This window comes from Cylas formicarius, unplaced genomic scaffold (assembly GCF_029955315.1).
Source record: "Cylas formicarius isolate icCylForm1 unplaced genomic scaffold, icCylForm1.1 PGA_scaffold_12__32_contigs__length_19106922, whole genome shotgun sequence".
In the NCBI taxonomy this organism is placed as follows: Eukaryota; Metazoa; Arthropoda; class Insecta; order Coleoptera; family Brentidae; genus Cylas; species Cylas formicarius.
Genome location: NW_026844225.1, coordinates 4095125 through 4115985, shown reverse-complemented (window position 1 = coordinate 4115985; position 20861 = coordinate 4095125). Strand labels below are relative to the sequence as shown.

The 20861-nt window shown below is 37.6% G+C and overlaps 1 long non-coding RNA gene across 1 annotated transcript; it reads right to left on the bottom strand.

Moving 5' to 3' along the window:
• Positions 1-598: 598 nt before the first annotated feature.
• LOC132695722 (uncharacterized) lies at positions 599-2095 on the bottom strand. The gene is made up of 3 exons (XR_009617874.1): positions 1841-2095; positions 1717-1780; positions 599-1658 (listed from the first exon to the last, which is right to left on the bottom strand). It is a non-coding gene; the product is annotated as an uncharacterized LOC132695722 (long non-coding RNA).
• Between the last annotated feature and the right edge of the window lie 18766 nt (positions 2096-20861).

Genomic DNA, 20861 nt, shown 5'->3' with positions numbered 1-20861 from the left:
TATTTAGGAAAAGACACTTTATACTCATTGAAACTGGAACACATTGTTTTGTGGTCATGTAGACGAGTTTCGTTATTGAAATAATTCAAACACCTATCGCAAATGTATTTCTTGTGATTATAATTACTGAGCTGTGAGGAAACTAATCGAGACAAATTTTTAATGTAACAATAGTGATATTTTATTTCTTCATGATCATTATCTAGCGGATCAGGATCAAAATCATTAACTTTTGGATAATATTTATTTTGTATTAACAACAAATTTGAATATTTTTTGCGTTTTCCTTTTGTTAATCGTGCAGGTAGCACGGAATAAAAACTAGTTTTTTCATTTTTATTATACTCTAAGATATAAACATTTATGGAAATATCATTGTCTTTTTCAAATTTGCCTATTTTATTCATTTCCATAGGTGTTTGTAAATTTTCAGTTTTCAAAACACTTTTGTAGTATGGATATGAGGAAGGTAAATACTGACGAAAACGTGCTGGAAAGAGTCCGCATACAACCGACCAATAAAAACACGCTTGATCCTCATTTCTAATATTAATACAAGCCCTTTTATTCGCAATTTCTTTAGGCAACTCAACGAAGGATGACCCATTTCAAATTTATTAATGTTAATCTCTAAATAAATAATATTATTTAAAGCCCACCCGGAATCACGTTCCTGAAACTCTGACATTTGATTTAAAATTTTATCTTGCACATTTTCAACAAACCATTCATTCAATTCTGTTCCTAAATCAACCACAGCATTTCCGGTACTCAGATATTTAACATCAACTTCGCCTTGGACATCATTTTTTGCCTTAATAAATTCACCGCAAAATGTGGTATTTACTTTCAGCAATAAAAATTTCTTTAAAATTTGACTAATTTTTTGTTGAAAAATTGGACGACAATCGTTTAAAAATTGAATTAAATCTTTATGAAGTAAATTAATTATGACACCGGTCTGAACTCTTCCCTGGAAACACGACGCTACCGATTCCCATACAACCATTTCATTTGTGTTTGTCTCGCGGCTGCTACGTTGTAATCCCAATCCAAAATGCTTATGTTGATAATTAAGAATAATTTTTCTAATAGCTTTCAGATGTTGAATTGTAGTTTGTAATTTTCTTTTTAACCCAATAGATAAATCCTTTTCGTTAGAAACGATTTGGTTGCAAGATTCAATATTTTTATTTAGTCTCCTAAGCCACACATCACTATCTCTAAGAGTGAACTTGTCGGAAATATGCTTTTTTAATTTTTGTAAGGTTAAAACTAAGATTTGCGCTCTATGAATGATCTGCCTTACGCGCATCGTGGTTTATTAAATATATAACAGTAAATAAGACTTACCCTGTATAATATGTTGATTAATTTTGAATTATTTTGAATTTTTTTAAAGAGTTGGGCTTTCCAATATCTTTGGATCCCTCGTAGACCAGTTTGTACTGCCCCGACGCAAAGTATTCTAGTCTCGGACGGAAAGCTTCTGTCACGCGAGTAGGAAGAAATACTACGGAACTTTCTAATTGCAGCAACACGGAATTGCCAAATTTTGTATTAACAATTTTGGCTGTAGTAATTTGAAACGGAACGCCAATCGGCTGCTCAAAATCACCTTCTGCAAGACAGGTTTGATTCAGTTGACTTAAGTCCATCTATAAATTATTATTAATTATTATTTTATCTCAAAATTAAAAGAATAAAAAAACTTACGCTTAAGATTGCTGCTATTCTAGTTGCGGTTACGGGTTGAGAGTACTAAGATGATCTTTAAGACCTTTATAAAATAATAACAAATGTTAAAGAATTAAAATAAAACAATAAAAAAGGTACTTACTGCTTTTTGGTGCGAACACCAAACCACTAAGTTAGCTTCCACGTTGCACGAATAATACCAAAAACAACTACTGACAAAACAGAGAAAAATGAGATGTATTTATACGGTGCGAGAATACTTTCTAAAAGTCAACAAACAAAGACACCTCCACATGCGTTGCAACAAATTTTTCCCATTACGTTAATCCCACGGAGCAAATATAAACGGGCAATTAATTAATATTCTCAAAAAGCAAAACAACTTGATATTTAGACTCGGCGCGTTTTGAAATTCCACATCCCATACGGAGATTGTAAAAAATGAAAGCAAGTTGGCCTTGATCTTTAGTCCAACGTCCGAAGCGGTTGCGTCCCAAGTCATTCCCGTCTGAAAGCATGTTGACCCTGAGACTCCTACCTGCACGGTTGTCTGGCGACAACATCGCGTCTATTGAAATCGGCGTTGGTGCTTGTGGGTAGAAGACCTTTCGACTTTGAAGTTACTTTTCTATTTTTAATTCAACCATGGAAGGGAGTACATGTGTATAAATACGTTGCATGTGTATTATAGACTATATTCAGTGCAATGAATACAGAAGTGCGATGTCCATTTCCCTACGACCCTACAACTGGTAAGTTTTATATTTTAATTACCTTTATACAGTGCGTGTCTTTTTTTGTGGGTTTCAGTTTGGGTTATCACTTTTTTGGTTAGTTTCTACCTGTTTTTAAAATATCATACTCATCTTTTTTACTTTGCATAATAACCGAATTAAATTGAGTGTTTTTAATATCTTTTAAATGACAGTGAATTGAAACGTGAATTTTGGTATGTGTGTATAACTTAAAAAACAATTTTTAAAATTATTTGATAACCCCACTTTTTGAAAATTTTGTTGAAAAAATGTGTGTTTTACATGAACCGCTACATATCATACTTTGTTTTGTTCTAGAAAAAATCGCGATTTGTCCGTATGACAAGTCGCAAATCACACAAAGAGTACCGGGGGTTACAATTCCCGGTACGACATACAACGACAAGGGAACATCAGCAGCAGCAGGAGCAACCCGGTGGATCAAAAGAAACAAAGGAGCAGCAGGAGTACCCGGGTGGGTGGTCGACAGAGTGGGACGGCGAGGAGTGCACTTCGTATTTAGATTTCCTCCGGGAACGGGAAGAAGAACAACTCAAGCAATAGGAACAATGGGATGGTCGACTGAATCGACACAAAAAGAAGAAGAAATTCCTCGCCAGACCAATTTTATAAATAAAATAAAATAAAATATATTAAAATTCAAGTTTATTTAATTATCCTCCCGATCCCCCGCGTCACCGCGCCGCAACGTCACCGCCCTCTACCAAGGGGGCCTATGACGGTCGGAGCGCGCGACATCTAGCAGCGGCGGGCGGAACCGGGGCAAAACAGGACGCTACACAAGGTGGGTGGGGGGCGGAGCACACTTTGGTAGCCAGGGGGGACACTAGGACGGGCCGGACCGCCACGCGCGGGGGGCCTCCGCTGCGAGGGGGTTAGGAAATTGAGGTTATGTGCGGTTTTTACTTGTTATATCGGTACTATATATCTACTGGTAACTTTACAAACATCAGCTAACGAAGGAGAAAATGAATCGCAATATAATATTTGTAGTACTGCTATTTTACCGACGGCCATCAAAAATAAAAGAATATTACCACGAAGGTTGTCCTTTAATTCGACTCCGATTAGTGTATATGAGTAGCCAAGTGAAATGAAGCAATCGATTATTCATGAAACAAATTCGGATTTCGAGGGTAATGAGGATGACAATAATGATAAAGAATCTCCCAGTCGACTGAAAGACATCGAAAATGCATCTTTTATCGACTATTTGGAACAGTGCGATCCGTTACCCCGCAAATATATACAAAATATATACGAGGATAAAATAGAGAATTTGATCACAAGTACGGTGTCAGAATGGACAAAACTACGGGATTTTAACAAGTACCAAAGCACCAAAAAATTTACAAACCGATGCCGGTATCGAATTTTTCAACAAAAATTTTAAATGGTTAATGATAACATATAATATGAATCACTAAAACGACGTTATAGATTTATATAATTTGCGCTGTCCCAATTTAAAAATGTTGAAGAGAGATAATTACAACAATTCTTTTCATTGTAAAAACCCCTTCTACAACCACAATACTTGTGCCAAAGAAAATTTACTCTTACTAAGAAACTGGTATATAAATAAAAGCTATATTAAAAAATAAACTAGTTTTTTCTTTTCGGGTTTTGAATTTGAAATAAAAAAGGTATAGTTCAATAAATATAACTTTATTTTATTACTTCTAAATTATATAACGGTATATTTTTGAGAATCGTATTCTTCGGCGTCGTCATCATATAGCTCTGGGAAAGATGTCGAGGCCGAAGCGTGACGAAAAATTCGGGTTTCAAGAAGTTTAATTTTCTTTTTGTGGGGCTCTTCGTCGTCTGCCCCGTCGCCATCACAATCGCTTCTGCCGATAATTTATCCGGCATCTGCTTCTTATTGGTAAATTCAAAAATGAACGTAGAAGGAATATTCATTTTTTGCATGCTGTACGTATAGTTGAATTAATTGAGTGTGCAATTATTGTGAAAATTTCGCTATATTTACATTTATGCGGAACCAGAAAAATGCAATTTATCACAAAGTAGCGAACCTCGGGGTTACCGCACGTCACTATTCAATTTAAGTATAAATATAACGGACTGAAGACATATGTGTATTCTGGTATTAACTTCACATCAACTTCAAGATGTCAATGAATAAAGGAGGTCCTGCCATTCCGCTGCTGGTAAGTTTTTGAAGAAAAGTTTGTAATTCTGGTAAGACTTAACTGTCTGTCCCTTCGATAAATCCCGAGTGCTGCTTAAGCGGCGCCTCACAAACCACGTCTGGAAAAAACACCCCCAAGTGTGACGGCGTGGCAGGAGCAGCAGCTAAAGCAACATGAAGAAAATTTCAATAAAAAAATTGAAGAGGACCGGCGGTGGTACGCCCAGCAAGCCCAAAGGCAACAAACATCAAATTGTTCTTGGGAAACAACCGCTGGCCCGATGGGATCGTCCACAGCAGTTAGGTGGGATACCAACAATTGTAGATCATATTTAGATTTAAAAAAAAAAATAAAAAATATTATAGAAAAATGTTTTACATTTTACACAGACCCAATCCTCGATAATCATAAAATTCGGCAGAAATTATTAGAAAAGTTATCTGTAAAAGTAGCTAACCTAGGGGTCACAATCACTTATCAATTTTAGTATAAATATAACAAATGATATTTTAAAAAAATATCTAAAAATCCTATCGACGTTTGACAGAAAAGTTCTTTCTAAAGTCGAGTCAAATTTAGGACTTATAAAAACATTTAGGGGACAATGTAAATAAGGAAAAAAGATAAGAAGAATAATCAACTAAGATGGGTGGATATCGAATGATAATTCAATAGACGATTTAAAACCGGAGCTATAGTAAATTTAAGTCTTAAAGATCCAGTAATATTTTTTAACAAAGCGTTTAAGTCATTTTCATATCATATATATAAAGTGGCGAAACTGACATCAAACATTTCTCTACTAAAAATCGGGTGATCGATCATAAATCGAACCTAAAGGAGTTTTATAATGAGTACATGAAGAACAATGTCTTAACAAAATTGGAAGATTTTGCAGAAAGAGATTAAGGCTTGGCTCTTTCTCGAATCTTGCAAGTAAAAGTAAATATTAATAATTACACTACTATAAATACTGGTTTTTCGACCTATATTCCGATGCCAAAATTTTAATTTTTTTAAATCTTTTAAATATTCAAGAGAATATTGTTTTCTTTGGTCTATCGTAGCGGCAGTGCATCCTTGTCGAACAAATCAAAATCCACGTAGAACATCGTCGTATCCTCATTTCAATGAAATCTTAAAATCTGACGACATAGTTGTAGAAGATCCGAACTAAAAACGATCTTCACCGAGCTGATAATAGAATGAATCATATTTTATAACAAATTTAGTATGTTAGAAAATATGTTAAAAATGGGTTGCCTAAAAAAATCCTGGACAGACAATTTTTAATTATTTAAATAAAATGATTTTTTTTTTTATTTTTGCAACATCAAGATAATAAGAAAATTTTTACCCTGACTTAAAGTATGAAACGTATAGAATGTGCAGTCGTTGGGTTGCCTATTATTTACCTGGACAAACTACTCGGTTGTCAGGTATAAACAGGTATGTCGATGCCAGTTACCTTCACTCGATTGGATAATAGAAAAAATTTTATATCAATATAAGCGTTGTTTTATTGCGAACACGGTGATATAGGGTTGTCTGCAAAAAACTTGGTCCTAATAGGGGTTTGCGAATTTTAAAGATTTTAATTTTAACGCGATTGGAAATGTGTGACAGAGAGATCCGAGTTGAGTATAGCGTGTAATAATAAAGGACACAACATGGCAGTCGCATGTAATGGGACCTCGAATATCAGAAAGTGCGCATGCTCAGTAGTCATATGACAGAGAATGACAGCGATACTCTAGTAAACAGTAAGCGTCATTTTGGAGTAGCAACACGTGTTATTTTGTATCGTTGTGATAAAAAATGAGTAAAAAGTGTTTTTTGTGTGGTTCGGACAATTCTTTAATTGATTTTACTAATGAAACTTTCAAAAATTGCTTGTTAAAGTTAGCTTTTCGTAAAAAAAAAAACTTTAAATATCATAACATTGAACTAACTGAAGCAGTTCTCGATTTTGTTGGTTACCACACCACGTGTTACAAAAAAGTAACTGTTTTAGGCAATAAATACAATGAAGAATTTGAAGTTTTTTGTACAGAGTATGCAGTAAGTATATAGTATATTATTCTTTCAATTATTATCTAATACAATTAGAAATCGTATAGTTTTGACGTTCGTTGAATATTTATTTTTATCTAACGAGCAATCATTTCTATCAAATTCATTGTCTAAAAAACTATTTTTTTGAAAGATCTCTCGCTCGTTTTTTTCTAGTTTCTATTTTCTTTCAGTTTTTATTACTTTTCTTAATGATTTTCTCGAATAAAATTTGACAAAAAAAGTATTATTGATATAAATACAGTTTTCCATAAAAAGAAAATTTCAAATATCAACGTTATATACAAAAAATTGCTTCTAGAAGCAGATCAATACTTCTATTGCTGATGAAGGTACAGAAAGCCTACATTCTAGTGTCCATTCTAGTGAAGCAGCTACTAAGGGTGAAGAAAGTAATGCCAATGCCGTATCTCACACTTCTACGGATTTAGATGAGGTACAGAAATGTTTTGGTATTTATTTAAGTAGATGCTAATAAAAAATGAAGAAAATATTTCTTAAAAATTAAAAACAAAAAATATAAATAGATTATTCACAAACAGGTTTTCATTTGACATGATAAAAATTAAAGAAATATTTAATAAATTCTTGATTAATTTATTGTATACGCTCAAAACTATTTTTTTTAGTAAATGACTATTTATAAAATGAATTTTATTATTACAGGGAGCGTCAACATCAACACCATCGTTGTCCAACATAAGTACATGCTTATTTTGCAATTGCGTAAGGAAAAATTCCGGGAAAAAGAAACAAAATCTTACATTCCCTCAGAGTGACCATGTTACTCAACAAATAAAACAAATAGCTAAAAAGCTTGATGATTCGGAAATCTTGTCAAAGCTTGAAAACCAAGCTACTGCTTATCATCAGTCTTGCTACGCATTTTATTTGACCAAAGAAAGACGGTCCACCCAAGAACATAAAGAGTCAAGTAACCAGCAATATCGTAATATACACAAATTGGCTTTTGCATCGCTAAAAACTTTTATTGTAGAAGAGATTATTGAAAATAATAAAGTAATGTATTTCGCTCAACTATTTCGAAGATACCAGGCTTTGTTATTGGAGTTTGGCAATTGTGAAATAGATTTTGATGACATTAAAGATTATCGAATTGAAATGTTGCAGAAAAAAATTGAAAAAATCTTTGGTGATCGTGTGACTATTGAAGCATCTACGGGGCCACGTCATCAGAAAATTATATATAAAACAGACATTGACATTTCTATCATGGCAAATAATACCACATTTTTGGAAAGCAAAGAAGATCATAAATTTGAAGATGTTGCATACGATTTGAGAAATTGCATCAGAAACATTGATTCTCATCCTCTCCCTAGACGTTTAACTGCTGAAGATATCATACGAGGAGAATGCGAAATTCCTGAGGAGTTATTTAATTTTATACGTAATCTTGTTCATGGGCCTAATGTTTGCGAAGAAAATGCTCACTCAACTACAACAATAATAACTTCTATATGCAGTGACATAATATACGCTGTTACCAAGGGAAGATGTAAACCGGCGAAAAACTTGACTTTAGGACTGGCAATGAAGTCTTTAACCAACTCTCGGCAAGTTATTACAATACTTAATAGATATGGCCATTCAATTGGTTACAATTTAACCGAAGAACTTGAAACCGAAATGACCTACACGTCAATTGAACAAAACCCTGTAATACCAACAGGCATGATAGCAACAAATGGACTCAGCACTCATGTTGCTTTTGATAACTTTGACCGCTTCGTTGACACCACTTCCGGGAAAGATACCATGCACGATACTGTTGGTATAATATACCAATTTACTAGTGGTGACCGTTTTGATAATAGTGGTGATCGTTTTGATAATCTTGATGCTACAACTACATCAGAACCAGAAATAAGTGTCAATGAACAAGGTCCGTCACGTAAAAGACGACGATTTAATGAAATTTCACGGGATATCAGACTATATTATTCAAAACCAAAAATAAATTTACAGCTGCTTCCTGTAGATTCGTTTACTAATGTCATTGATTTATGCCAAGGTGCTACAGAAGTAGCAATGGATAAAGATTTGTTATGGATAATGTTATTATCGAAATTGGCTTGTGTTCCTATGTGGTTGGGTTACAATTGCTTGATATCAAGTGATCACAGAGAAGAGCAGAAGATCGAGTATTTGCCTCCAATCAATTCGTCTCCAACGTCTTATGCTGTAGTAAATGAAACACTAATCATGGCTAATGAAATTGCTGAAAAATGCCAACAGGAGCAGATAATTGTCACATATGATTTGGCTATAGCCAAAATGGCTATGCAAATACAAGAAAAAGAAAAGCCTAAATTTGATAAAGTTTTTGTAAATTTAGGAGCATTCCACATGGAGATGGCATTTTTCCGAGCAGTCGGAAAATATATCGATGGTAGTGGATTGGTGGAAGTACTGGTTCGAGCAGAAGTTTTAGCTAACGGCTCAATGAACAGCTTCTTAGATAGTAAGCATTTCAATCGTTGTAAACGTTTACACCCTCTCATTGCTGCTGCATTTCAAATACTGCACTTTCAGCAATATTTAAGCACAACAAATGTAACTTCAGAAATGTTGAGTGATTTATTACAAACGCAAATGGAAAATACAACAAATGGAAATTCCCCTGACCTCAACGAGGTCATCGAATTACCCGATTTATTAAGTCGTATTCTGAATGGGTACAAAGAATTCAGCCGTCAGACTTTAATGGGTGAAAAAGGCAAAACTGCTCAATTTTACTTTCAGTATTGTGAACTAATTAATTTATTCTTTCGGTTTTCAAGAAGCATCCGCAGCAGTAATTTGGAATTATATATGGACTCAATTTATAACATGACTGATTTATTTTTTTCGCTTAACCAGGCCAACTATGCCCGATGGGGCCTATTGTACTTAAGTAATTTGATCGACTTGTATAATAAAAATTCGTCTTTGGTAGCTGAATTTCGTCGGGGCGCCTTTGGAATCAAAAGAACTTCCGCTAAATTTGCTCGATCGCCGGTCGATTTGACACTTGAACAGACCATCAACGCTGATGCTAGCAATCAATTAACTGATAACCTTGCTGTTGACTCAATATCTGCGCGTCAAAGATGGGCGCTCAGCCACAGTATGAGGACAAAAATACTGACTACAATTAAAGAAAATATTGGACTCACAAAAAAAGATGATACGTCACACTCTTTGCAGAAAAGTAAAATTCAAAAAGAGAGAGAAAGTCTCGATAGTATAATTAAGGCAATCAAAGAAGTGATTAATCCATTCGATGATACTCTCGATAAAAAATTGCTGTTCAACATTTCGACTGGTAAAGCTACATCGCCAGAAGTTACTGATTTTCTCCTGAACGTCAAAACAGTCGGCAATCAACAAAAGCTCGATTTCATTTCCGATTGCTCTTCAACTCCCGATAGATTCGAAAAACCAATTAAACGCAACAAAATCATGAACTTTGCTTCTCAATGCTCGACTAAAGTTCTTATGACTAAAGACAAAAATAAAAAAGTTTTGCTAAAAATGGAACGAGACATTTTTGGAAGACTCCTGGCTGTTAGTATAAAGAAGAAAATTAATCTAGAATATTGTTTGAGCTTTCCACTAGCACCAATGCCGCCTGCACTTTTCTCATGTACTGGTGAAATGTTTAAAACTCCTAAATCAACATTTGCGAACAGTTTAAAATCTCAAATCGAAATGGTTGAGCCCACCAATATTAACGTTGAAATAATAGATGGTTTTTATTATTTGTACTCAATTGGAAACTCAATGCCACAAACATTTGAGAAAGTTGCAGAGTCAATACTCATGAAAATTTGTGCATCACAAGCTACAGAAATCCACTTAATATTCGACCGATATTTATCACCTTCAATCAAGGATTCCGAACGCCAAAGTCGAAAAGAGTTTGATATCCCATATAAAATTACAGGACCTCAACAAATCAGACCCAACGATTTTGGGCAAAACCTTAAAAATTATCGTTTCAAAGATGCTTTGGTACACTTTTTGGCTGATTATTGGGAAAACAAGAATTTGCTGTCAATAATACGAAACAAAAAAATATTTTTAACTGTTGAACATCTGTGTTACTCGTATCAAGCTCAGGAAAATTGTATTAAAAAAGTCGAAGAAGTTGATTATACATGCTACCATGAAGAAGCAGACACGAGAATTGTTTTTCACGCTCATAAAGTAACACCAGGCTCCAGAATTCTAATAAAAGCTTCTGATACTGATGTTCTCGTAATTTTACTCGGAAATATGCACAAACTGTCACAGTCTACAATTTTTATAGCTACTTCAGCGACTAAGAAACAGTCAAATCACCTCGATTGCATTAACTGCATCGATTTAGCATTAAAGTTAGGACCCAAATTATGTAAAAGTCTACCTGCTTTTCACGCATTCACAGGTTGTGATTACACTGCGGCATTTTATAATAAAGGAAAAATTAGACCATTTAAAATATTTTCTAAAAATGAGACATATCAAACTATTTTTGCTTCATTAACTGATGAAGCTGATATTTTCATTAATGAAAAAATGAAAGCTGTTCAAGAGTTTACAGCAAAAATGTATGGCGTGAATCACTGTCAGGCAGTTAATGATGCGAGAATTCGTATTTTTATGAAGAAGTACGGCGCAAGAGAAGAGAGCGAACGATTTTTAAAGAAGATAAGAAGTTTTGATTCTAACTTTATACCGCCATGTTGGATTTCCCTGCTACAAAAAATTTTAAGAACTATATATGTTAATTCTATGTGGCTTAATGCAACTGATGCTGTATGTGCGAAATTAAACCCTGAAAGCTACGGTTGGCATTTAGATGATTTTTTAAAACCAACTGGTTTTATCGGAGATCAAACTCCTTTGAAAATCCAGGACATTGTCGAAATGGAAAAAATTGAGGAAGAAACTAATAATGAGTCAGATGAATTCGAGAATCAAAATGATACTTCTGATGAATCAGATATAGAATAGAAAATATTTATTATAATTTATTTTTTATTGATATTATTCTTGTATTTATGCTGTTTTTCAATAAAATTTTCAAACGTAATACAAGATTTTTAGTCTATCTTTTTTTTTATCCATGAATTTGAATTTTCGGCTGTCCACTTTCTTTCTCATAAATTTTTCCAGAAAGAGAAAAAAAATTCCAAAGTATTGATATTTGTATTATTTACGTCATTATATTTTGAGTTACAAAAACTTGTATAAATATATAATGATACTTATAAGTCAATAAGTAAATTCATTTATATATATTTATTAATTTATTTAATTGAGGTTTTATTGTTTAATATTTTAGTATTATAATATTATTATAATTATTATTATTTACAACTCAATTGTCAGTTGTGTCATGTTGTGTCCTTTATTATTACACGCTATACTCAACTCGGATCTCTCTGTCACACATTTCCAATCGCGTTAAAATTAAAATCTTTAAAATTCGCAAACCCCTATTAGGACCAAGTTTTTTGCAGACAACCCTATATCACCGTGTTCGCAATAAAACAACGCTTATATTGATATAAAATTTTTTCTATTATCCAATCGAGTAAGGTAACTGGCATCGACATACCTGTTTATACCTGACAACCGAGTAGTTTGTCCAGGTAAATAATAGGCAACCCAACGGCTGCACATTCTATACGTTTCATACTTTAAGTCAGGGTAAAAATTTTCTTATTATCTTGATGTTGCAAAAATAAAAAAAAAATCATTTTATTTAAATAATTAAAAATTGTCTGTCCAGGATTTTTTTAGGCAACCCATTTTTAACATATTTTCTAACATACTAAATTTGTTATAAAATATGATTCATTCTATTATCAGCTCGGTGAAGATCGTTTTTAGTTCGGATCTTAGACTAAGAGTTTCCTATGAAATATAAAGATCTAAAAAAATTCGAAGAAATGAATAGGATTTCCGTTAATGTTTTTACAGCAGAAAAAAAGGAAATAGTGCCAGTGTATTTAAGTCAATTTTCATTTTGAGGACAGTTAATCTATCAATGGTTTATAACCGCAATCTACATGTATACTACCAGAGCACGCAAGTTCTACGAACCAAAACAGATGAATTTTACAAAAATCTGATTGCCACCAACTATATTATATGTTTAACAGAATCCTGGCTTAAGCGCGACGTCCTTACAAGTGAGCTCTTTAGTAATAACAATGTACTCCATCGAAGAGATCGAAAAACCACCGGGTCAACAAAACTTGACGGAGGAGGTTCCTTAATCGCAGTGAAAAATAGTTATCAGTCAGTTCGTTGTGTGGACATGGAGTCGGAGGCAAAGGACGTCTGGTTCTCAGTCCAAACATGAATCGTTTTTTGAATCTGTTCCAACTGGAAAGAAATTTGCCGACATTATTGATGCCTTTTCCTATTTGGGTTTAATGCATTTTAATAATGTTTACAATAAAAACAATAAAATTCTTGATTTAGTTTTGAGCAATAAAAGCGGTCGATCTCATGACTGTTTAGTTAAAGAAAACTACAATCACAGCGCACTGGAGTTCTTATGGAATACATCTTTTTCTAAGGGAGCCTCTCAAAATAATGCGCAGATACTTAATTTTAATAAAACTAATTTCGATGAGGTTAATAATTATTTAGCACAAATTAATTGGGAACAAATGTTCCTTGATAGGGAAGTCAACACACTGGTCGAAAGATTTTATAACATAATAATATAGCTTATATATAGCATACACCGGTTTATCCCAGTGCGTATAATTAAAGGCCATTTTCCAATATACTTTCAATACCAAACTATAAAAAATAAAACAACAAAAAAACAAATTCCACAAAAAATATAAAAAGTTTATATAACCGAGTTTGCGAACTCCGGTCTCTATCAAAACAATTGATAAAAAGTGATTACAGAAATTATATTGATAATATTGAATTCGAAATTTCACAAAACTAAAAAAAGTTTTGGAAATTTATTGCCAATAAAAGAGAAAACAACGGGTCAATACCAAATACAGAAATATACAACGGCAGAACAGCTACTGGAAGCAGGGAAGTCAGTAACTTGCTCGCTGATTATTTTCGCAGCGTTTATGTTCAGCCCAATTCTATAAATAACAAACAAGGACATTCTTCAAATAATTAAAAACTTGATACAAATAAGTCAGCGGGTTCTGACGGTATCCCTCAGATATTTATAAAAAAATTGTGCCTCTAACCTTGTCCAACCCCTAAATATATAACCTATCCCTTAGTACAGCCATTTTTCAGCAAGACTTTTGACAAAATTAACCACCAACTGTTGTTGACGAGACTTACTGAGGTGGGAGTGTGAAGTGGTCACAATCATATATTTCTGAGATTACTGGACATGGGTCACACCCGTTTCATGCAACGTCTGGAGTCCCTCAAGGTAGTCACCTGGGACCACTATTTTTTATCATATATATCAGCAATATAAGAAAGTGTTTTAAATACCGCAATATACTGCTTTATGCAGACGATCTGAAATTATTTCCCACAGGGACTGCTTTCAAATGCAGCAGGATCTCATCAGGCTTAAAAGATACTGCTTTGTATAAATCCTGCAAAATGTCACAGTATTTCGTTCACCAAAAAAGTCAACAAAATAGATTTTACTTATAAAACAAATAACAATGACCTGGTAAGAATAAACGAAGTAACGGATCTGGGAGTTACACTTGACACAAAGTGGTCACTTAAACACCATATAGAAAGAATAATAAATGATTCTTATAGAATGGTTGGTTTTATTAATAGAATTTCCCGGGACTTCAATGATCCCAGAACGCTTATTTAATTATATTATGCTTTTATTCAAAGTAGGATTTCCTTCGAATCTGTTATCTGGAATCAACGCTACGCAGTTCATATCAACAGAATCGAGAACACTCAAAATAAATTCTTAAAATTTCTCGTTCTTAAGACCCACACTCGTATAGAAGAAAGAGACTATCGCCCAATTAAAAATCGGTTCAAAATACTTAGTTTGGAAGATAAACGGACTGTGGCAGACTTGTGTATGCTTTACAAAATAACAAGCTCACAAATTGATTGTCCATATCTTTTGTCGAAACTTAACTTTAGAATTCCCGCTCGAGATTTAAGATACGCTAATCTCTTTGAAATCCCATATAGTAGAACCAACACAGGGCAGCATTCCCCTTTGCGGAGAATGCAAAGTTCGGATAATACACTTAACTCGAATTTTAACCTCGACATCTCTTCAATGTCTCAGATGCAGTTTAAACGATATATCAAATACTCGATTATTAGGACTTATAGTGTAACTTAGCAGTGTATGAGTGTTAAATATCTTCCTCTTTTTGTATAATGTTCTACATCCGACTTATGTTTGTTTTGCATAAATCCACTGACTTGAACTAACATTGTGGTTGCTATTTTTTGGTATTTAGTACTGTAAGCGACCTAAAGTTGTAATAAATTAATAAATATTAATGCTCCCAACTAATTTTAACGAATTCGATGAGAACGAAAATGAATTTGGTTTAGCTCAACACATTGGTTCATTTGAAACAATCACACATTTTGCTTTAATAAAAAATTTATCTCGGCGACTATGCAAACAAAGTGGCGATTTAACATATAACAAATTTTAATATGATCGGTGCTTGAATCAATTCTATTCGCAAGAATCATTATGTAAACACATATTTACTTGTCGAAACATGAACCAAACCAAAATTAGCCTTCCGACAGGTTGCGAGAAGAATGTCATTTTCACATTTTAAAAATAAAAAAATACACCTTTCGTTATTTACGCAGATATCGAGTGCATACGATCGTTACGCAACTGGAAATATTAAAAAATATCAAAAACATATCCCTTGCAGTATTTATTACTCTCTGTTGTGCAATTATGATAGCAATCTTTCAAAATTTAATTTGTACACGGGTAAAGATTGCATGAATTATGTTACGACCCATCCCTACACCCATAGGAAGAAGATCCTCAGCTAGATTTTGCCGCGCCAAAACCACCAACCACCAAAACTAACCAAAATTGTTGTTTCGCTTATTTGTTAGTCAGTCAGTTAAATACGCTCTTGCGGTAAACTATTAATTTTGTAGGTTTGAAAACTAAAGTTTTTTAAAAAGCGACTTTCGGTTTCCTGTCATGAGTTGGTTTTGTCGCGAATTACAACAACTGGCACTACAATTAAATTTTAAATTTGTCGATGTGGTTCGTGCTTTACTTCGTCTGCGGTAATTAAAGACGCACGCTAGTATTTTTCCGAGAAAAATAATATTCATTGGTAAGTACAGCCTAACATTTGTCTCATAGTTTGAGTAAACGCCCTCTTTTATGTTTCAAATCATTTTCCTTCGATTTTTTTGGGTTGAACCTTCATCTAGACAAATAAATAAATGCCTGTGAGCACGTTTAGCCGTTAAAATAAATGTGGTGGGTGAAATATCCCAGTGGGGCGTATTGTACACCCGCCCAGCCGAATAAGCCCCATATGCTTGGTTGTAAAACGCCCCAGCCGAAGGTTATTTCACTGTTTCTCATTATTGCCCTTTTTTAGATAATGGGCAGAGTACATGTGAGGAAAAACCACAAGAGCATCTTGGACCGAAACTGCAATGGCAACAGCTATGGAAAAAGTGAAAAGTGGTCAGATGGGAATAAATATAGCCAGCCAGTAGCCCAAACAACATGCCTTGGAATTAGGTCTTGTACGTATAGTACAATAAATGTACATTTGTACCAAATCCCCCAACACAGCATCAACTTTTGGAAACAAACCAATATTTATCGGTGCTAAATATTTCTGACATTTCTGGCGCCTTCTACCGTTTTGGCACTTATTAATCTATGGTTACCGGCCTTTCGAGTGGGTTTCCATAAGGTTTTCGCTTTTTACGGTTTTCGGTTTTGTGATTGTTAAGCGATTATAGCTGTTTTACATTGAGATTAGATTCACTTCCTTCTGTGCATTATAAAGAAAGTAAAATTGTGGAAATTTATTTTATAGGTACGTAATAGCAAAAGATTCTTCAATTATTTTGTAACATGAGTGGTAGATCTAGAGTAGGTAAGCATTACAAAAATGTTTCCAAACAGCTCCAAAGGTTTAAGGCTGACAGAAAAGTAAAGTCTTCAAGTGTGCCTCTTGTTTCAATAATAGAGTCATCGGACTCGAATGATTTGATATATCCCAACCTCCATCTCAATAACTCACAACAACATATAGATATTAATGCGAGTGTTAATGTTAATGGCGATAGTTCTTCTAGTGATTCAGTGGAGTATAAATATCTACAATAACTTTCACATTAATAATTAATGTGAACCTTTTGGGATAGATAGTCTGGAAATTAGAAGAACCCACGCTGATATCTTGACGTTTCATAAAATTTTAAACGGTGTATAGAACTGTCCGGCTCTCCTCCAGTCCATTGATTATCTATCAAAGACGTCAGAGCTCCCCAATGTTTTTTATTCCATTCCATCACGCCAACTATGGCTATTTTTCCTCTGTGATTGAGCAATCCATGAGGCGCGTCCCCCCTTGTGGTGGATAGGGGAGCCGAGGCTCTCACGGGCCTGGATGGCTGGGAATAAGGAGGCATTAGGAGGTAAAAATTCAATAGGGCTGACAAATAACCAGTCGTGGACTAGCTCACCCTGCCCAGCTGTCGTGTCGTGGCTAAAGGCTTGCACAGGGTATAACGGTGCCAACTGGCTTGTAGTCGGTGAATAAACCATGCGTCGGGTGCCGGCTCGACGAATGGGCACGCAACGCGTGGGGTCTGAGCTTCACCACTTAGACCAAGAGGAGTAAACCTCAATAAAAATCCTAAATCCTACGGTGGGGGGTCGCACAAGGATGGTGGTGGGCATGGACAAAAAATCGGCAAGCGCCATCACGGCTATGCTTCACGGGAATATTACAAATTAACCTGCAACACAGCAGGGCTGCAACGGCCCACTTATGCAGGAAAATTTCGGAGGGCGGTACATCCATTGTACTGATCCTAAGGGACAAGGCGTCCAGGTACCTGGTTCCAATTCTGGTCAGATCTCCCACTCGGGACGTCGTGAGAGAGGTAGTAGTCGCCTCTGCGTACTTTCCAGGCGACCGCAGCTGTCCTCCGCAGGAGATCAGTGACTTGGTCTCCTACTGTGAGCAGGCGAATCTTCCTCTTTTGATTGGCTGCGACAGCAATGCTCACCACGTTTTGTGGGGCAGCGCGGCAACTAATAGAAGGGGGGTGGACCTCGTGGAGTTCATGGCCTCGGCAGGGCTGCAGGTAGCCAACAGAGGGGTAGAACCCACGTTTTTCAGACGGGTCGAAGCTCGGCTATAGACTTAACACTTTATACCAGGGCTCTGCTCCCGGAAATAACTGGGTGGTGTGTCTGTGGGGAGGACTCTATGTCGGACCATAGATATATCACCTTTGGGTTGGAGATGGGTGTTCGGGAACCCGTTAGATATAGGAACCCCCAGGCAACAAACTGGGAACTCTATAGGGAGGAGGGAGCTCGCTTGGCGCCTAGGGGGTTTACCAAGAAAACACCGGACAGTGGAGGAGATTGACGAGGCCGCCGACCGCGTCAGCTCTGCTATGATACGGGCTTTCGAGAGGGGCTGTCCTGAGACAGAGGAGCATAGGGCGGGGAGGACTCCTTGGTGGAGCTCTTCCCTGGAGCGTCTCAGGAGGTGAGTGCGGAGGCTATTCAATACAGCGAGGAGCAGCAGCCATGGGAGGTCCGCAGACAGTACAAAAAAGAACTACGTGCATCACAGAGGAAGGACTGGAGGGGCTACTGCGACGGAGTAATGAATACCCCGGACGCGGCTAGACTCCTTAGGGTACTCAGAAGTGACCCTGAGGGAAGACTGGAAGTGGTCCGCAGGACCGGCTGTGGCGACACAGCGGGACCAGCGGACACACTACAACAGTTGCTGACCACGCACTTCCCAGGGTCCGCTGATCCGGACACAGGGGGGAATTTTGAAGCCGGGGGCCGTCTTGGATACGACTACGCCACGGCAAGGAGGGTGGTTACCCATAGTAGGCTGAGGTGGGCTATTGACAGCTTTGGCTCCTTCAAGTCGGCGGGCGGGGATGGAGTATTTCCGGCTCTGCAGCAAAGGGACGGAGGTCTCCTGACCAGCCCGCTGATGGACCTGTTCAGAACCTCCATTGCGAGGGGATACGTGCCCGAGTTGTGGAGACACAGCAGGGTAGTGTTCATTCCCAAGGTAGGAAAGAGTGACTACACGGACCTGAAGTCATACTGGCCCGTTTGCCTCACCAGCTTCAATATGAAGACTCTGGAGAGACTGGTGGATCGGTATCTGAGGGACTGGGTGGAGCTTTAGAGCCAGCTCAGCATGCGTACCGAAGTGGCGGTTCTGTGGGCTCAGCTCTTCACCATCAGACTTCCAGGTTGGAGGAGGATATGAGCTCGGGACGGCTGTCGGTGTGCGTGTTCGCTGACATCGAAGGGGCCTTCAATAACACGGCCCTGTATTTGATCTGGAGGGCGGTGGAGCGTACTGGATTGCGGACGGCCAATGTAAGGTGGATCCGCTCCATGCTAACCAACCGGAAGGTCGAGGCAAGACTGGGTGGGGAGCAGGTCTCCATCGGTTCATCACGGGGTTGTACACAGGGTGGGGTCTTGTCCCCCTTCCTGTGGTGCCTAGTGGTGAACGAGATATTGCATATTCTGAGGGAAGAACACGGGGTCTATGCTCAGGCATATGCAGACGACCTTGTGATAATGACACAGGGAACGGATGTGAGGAGGATGCAGGGGCTCCTGAACGGGGCATTGGTAAGATTCTCACAATGGTGCCTGGACAAGTTGGCTGTTAATCCTGGCAAGGTGGAGATGGTCATCTTCACCAGTGGGACAGTGGCATGGTGGCCGGAGACCAAAAGAGCGGGAGCAAGACTAGTTCTTGACAAACTGCAGAGATTGGCTTGCCTCTGCATAACGGGCGCCATGAGAACGGCGCCCATGAGGGCCCTAGAGGCTCTGGTGGGGTTGCCCTCTCTGGCGGATCGGGTGCAGTTCCCATCAAGGGCAGAGTCGGCTACTGGGATGGACTTGTCTGGTACACGGACGGGTCCAGAATGGGAGATCTGGCCGGAGCTGGAGCTTACTGCGAGACAACGGGATCGAGCTTGTCGGTCCCTCTGGGTCAGTACTGCACTGTGTTTCAGGCGGAAATTTTCGCTTTATTGATGGCGGCCAGAGAGGTGCTTCGACTCAAGCACGGAAGCAGGAGGGTCTTCTTCTGCTCGTCTAGTAGGGCTGCACTTATGGCACTGAAGTCAGTGCGTACGCGCTCCTTGTTGATAAAGGCGTGCAAAGGGGTACTGAGGAGAGTCGCTGAGGAGAGGAAGGTCACGTTGGTCTGGGTCCCGGGTCACACTGGTATCCGGAACAATGAGGCAGCGGACGCCTTAGCCAGAGAGGGCTCCTCGCATAGGCATATAGGGCCAGAGTCCCGCTTGAGGCAAGCGAGGCTTATGATGGATGGGTCCGCCCTCCCTCGGACCAGGGAGCTGCTTAGACTGACCAGAAGAGAGTGTAGAGCACTAACAGGGGCCTACACAGGACATTGCAGGCTTAGGAGGCATCTTTGCTTGCTAGGCATTGGAGACGACCCGGAGTGTAGGTGGTGCATGGAAGGGGAGGAGACAGTATCATCTGCTCACCGAGTGCCCTGCCTTGACATGGGCAAGATTGGGAGTCTTCGGAACGCCGCTGATCGATCCGGACTCAGTGCACGGTATAGGACTAAAGGAGTTGCTGACCTTCTATAGGAGGGGCGGCATTCTGGACGCCCTCTAGAGCGGCCTGGGGGCACAACGGGCCTATCTGGTGGCCGAAGTGCTTGGACGCCCACGAGGGCGCTCATATTGATTTTTATTTTATACTTTTGCATATCTCTGTGAACATATTGTCGATGAGAAAAAACTACAAGTTTAATGGGTAAATGCTACTGGAATCCATACTATAAACATTTGGAATAAGACAAACTACTTTTGAGCCGAATAGTGTAATATACCATATTTGCTATTATAATACTTTAGCTATACTTTTTCTCGGGTTTCAAGCTCTCATTTTCTAAATATTAAG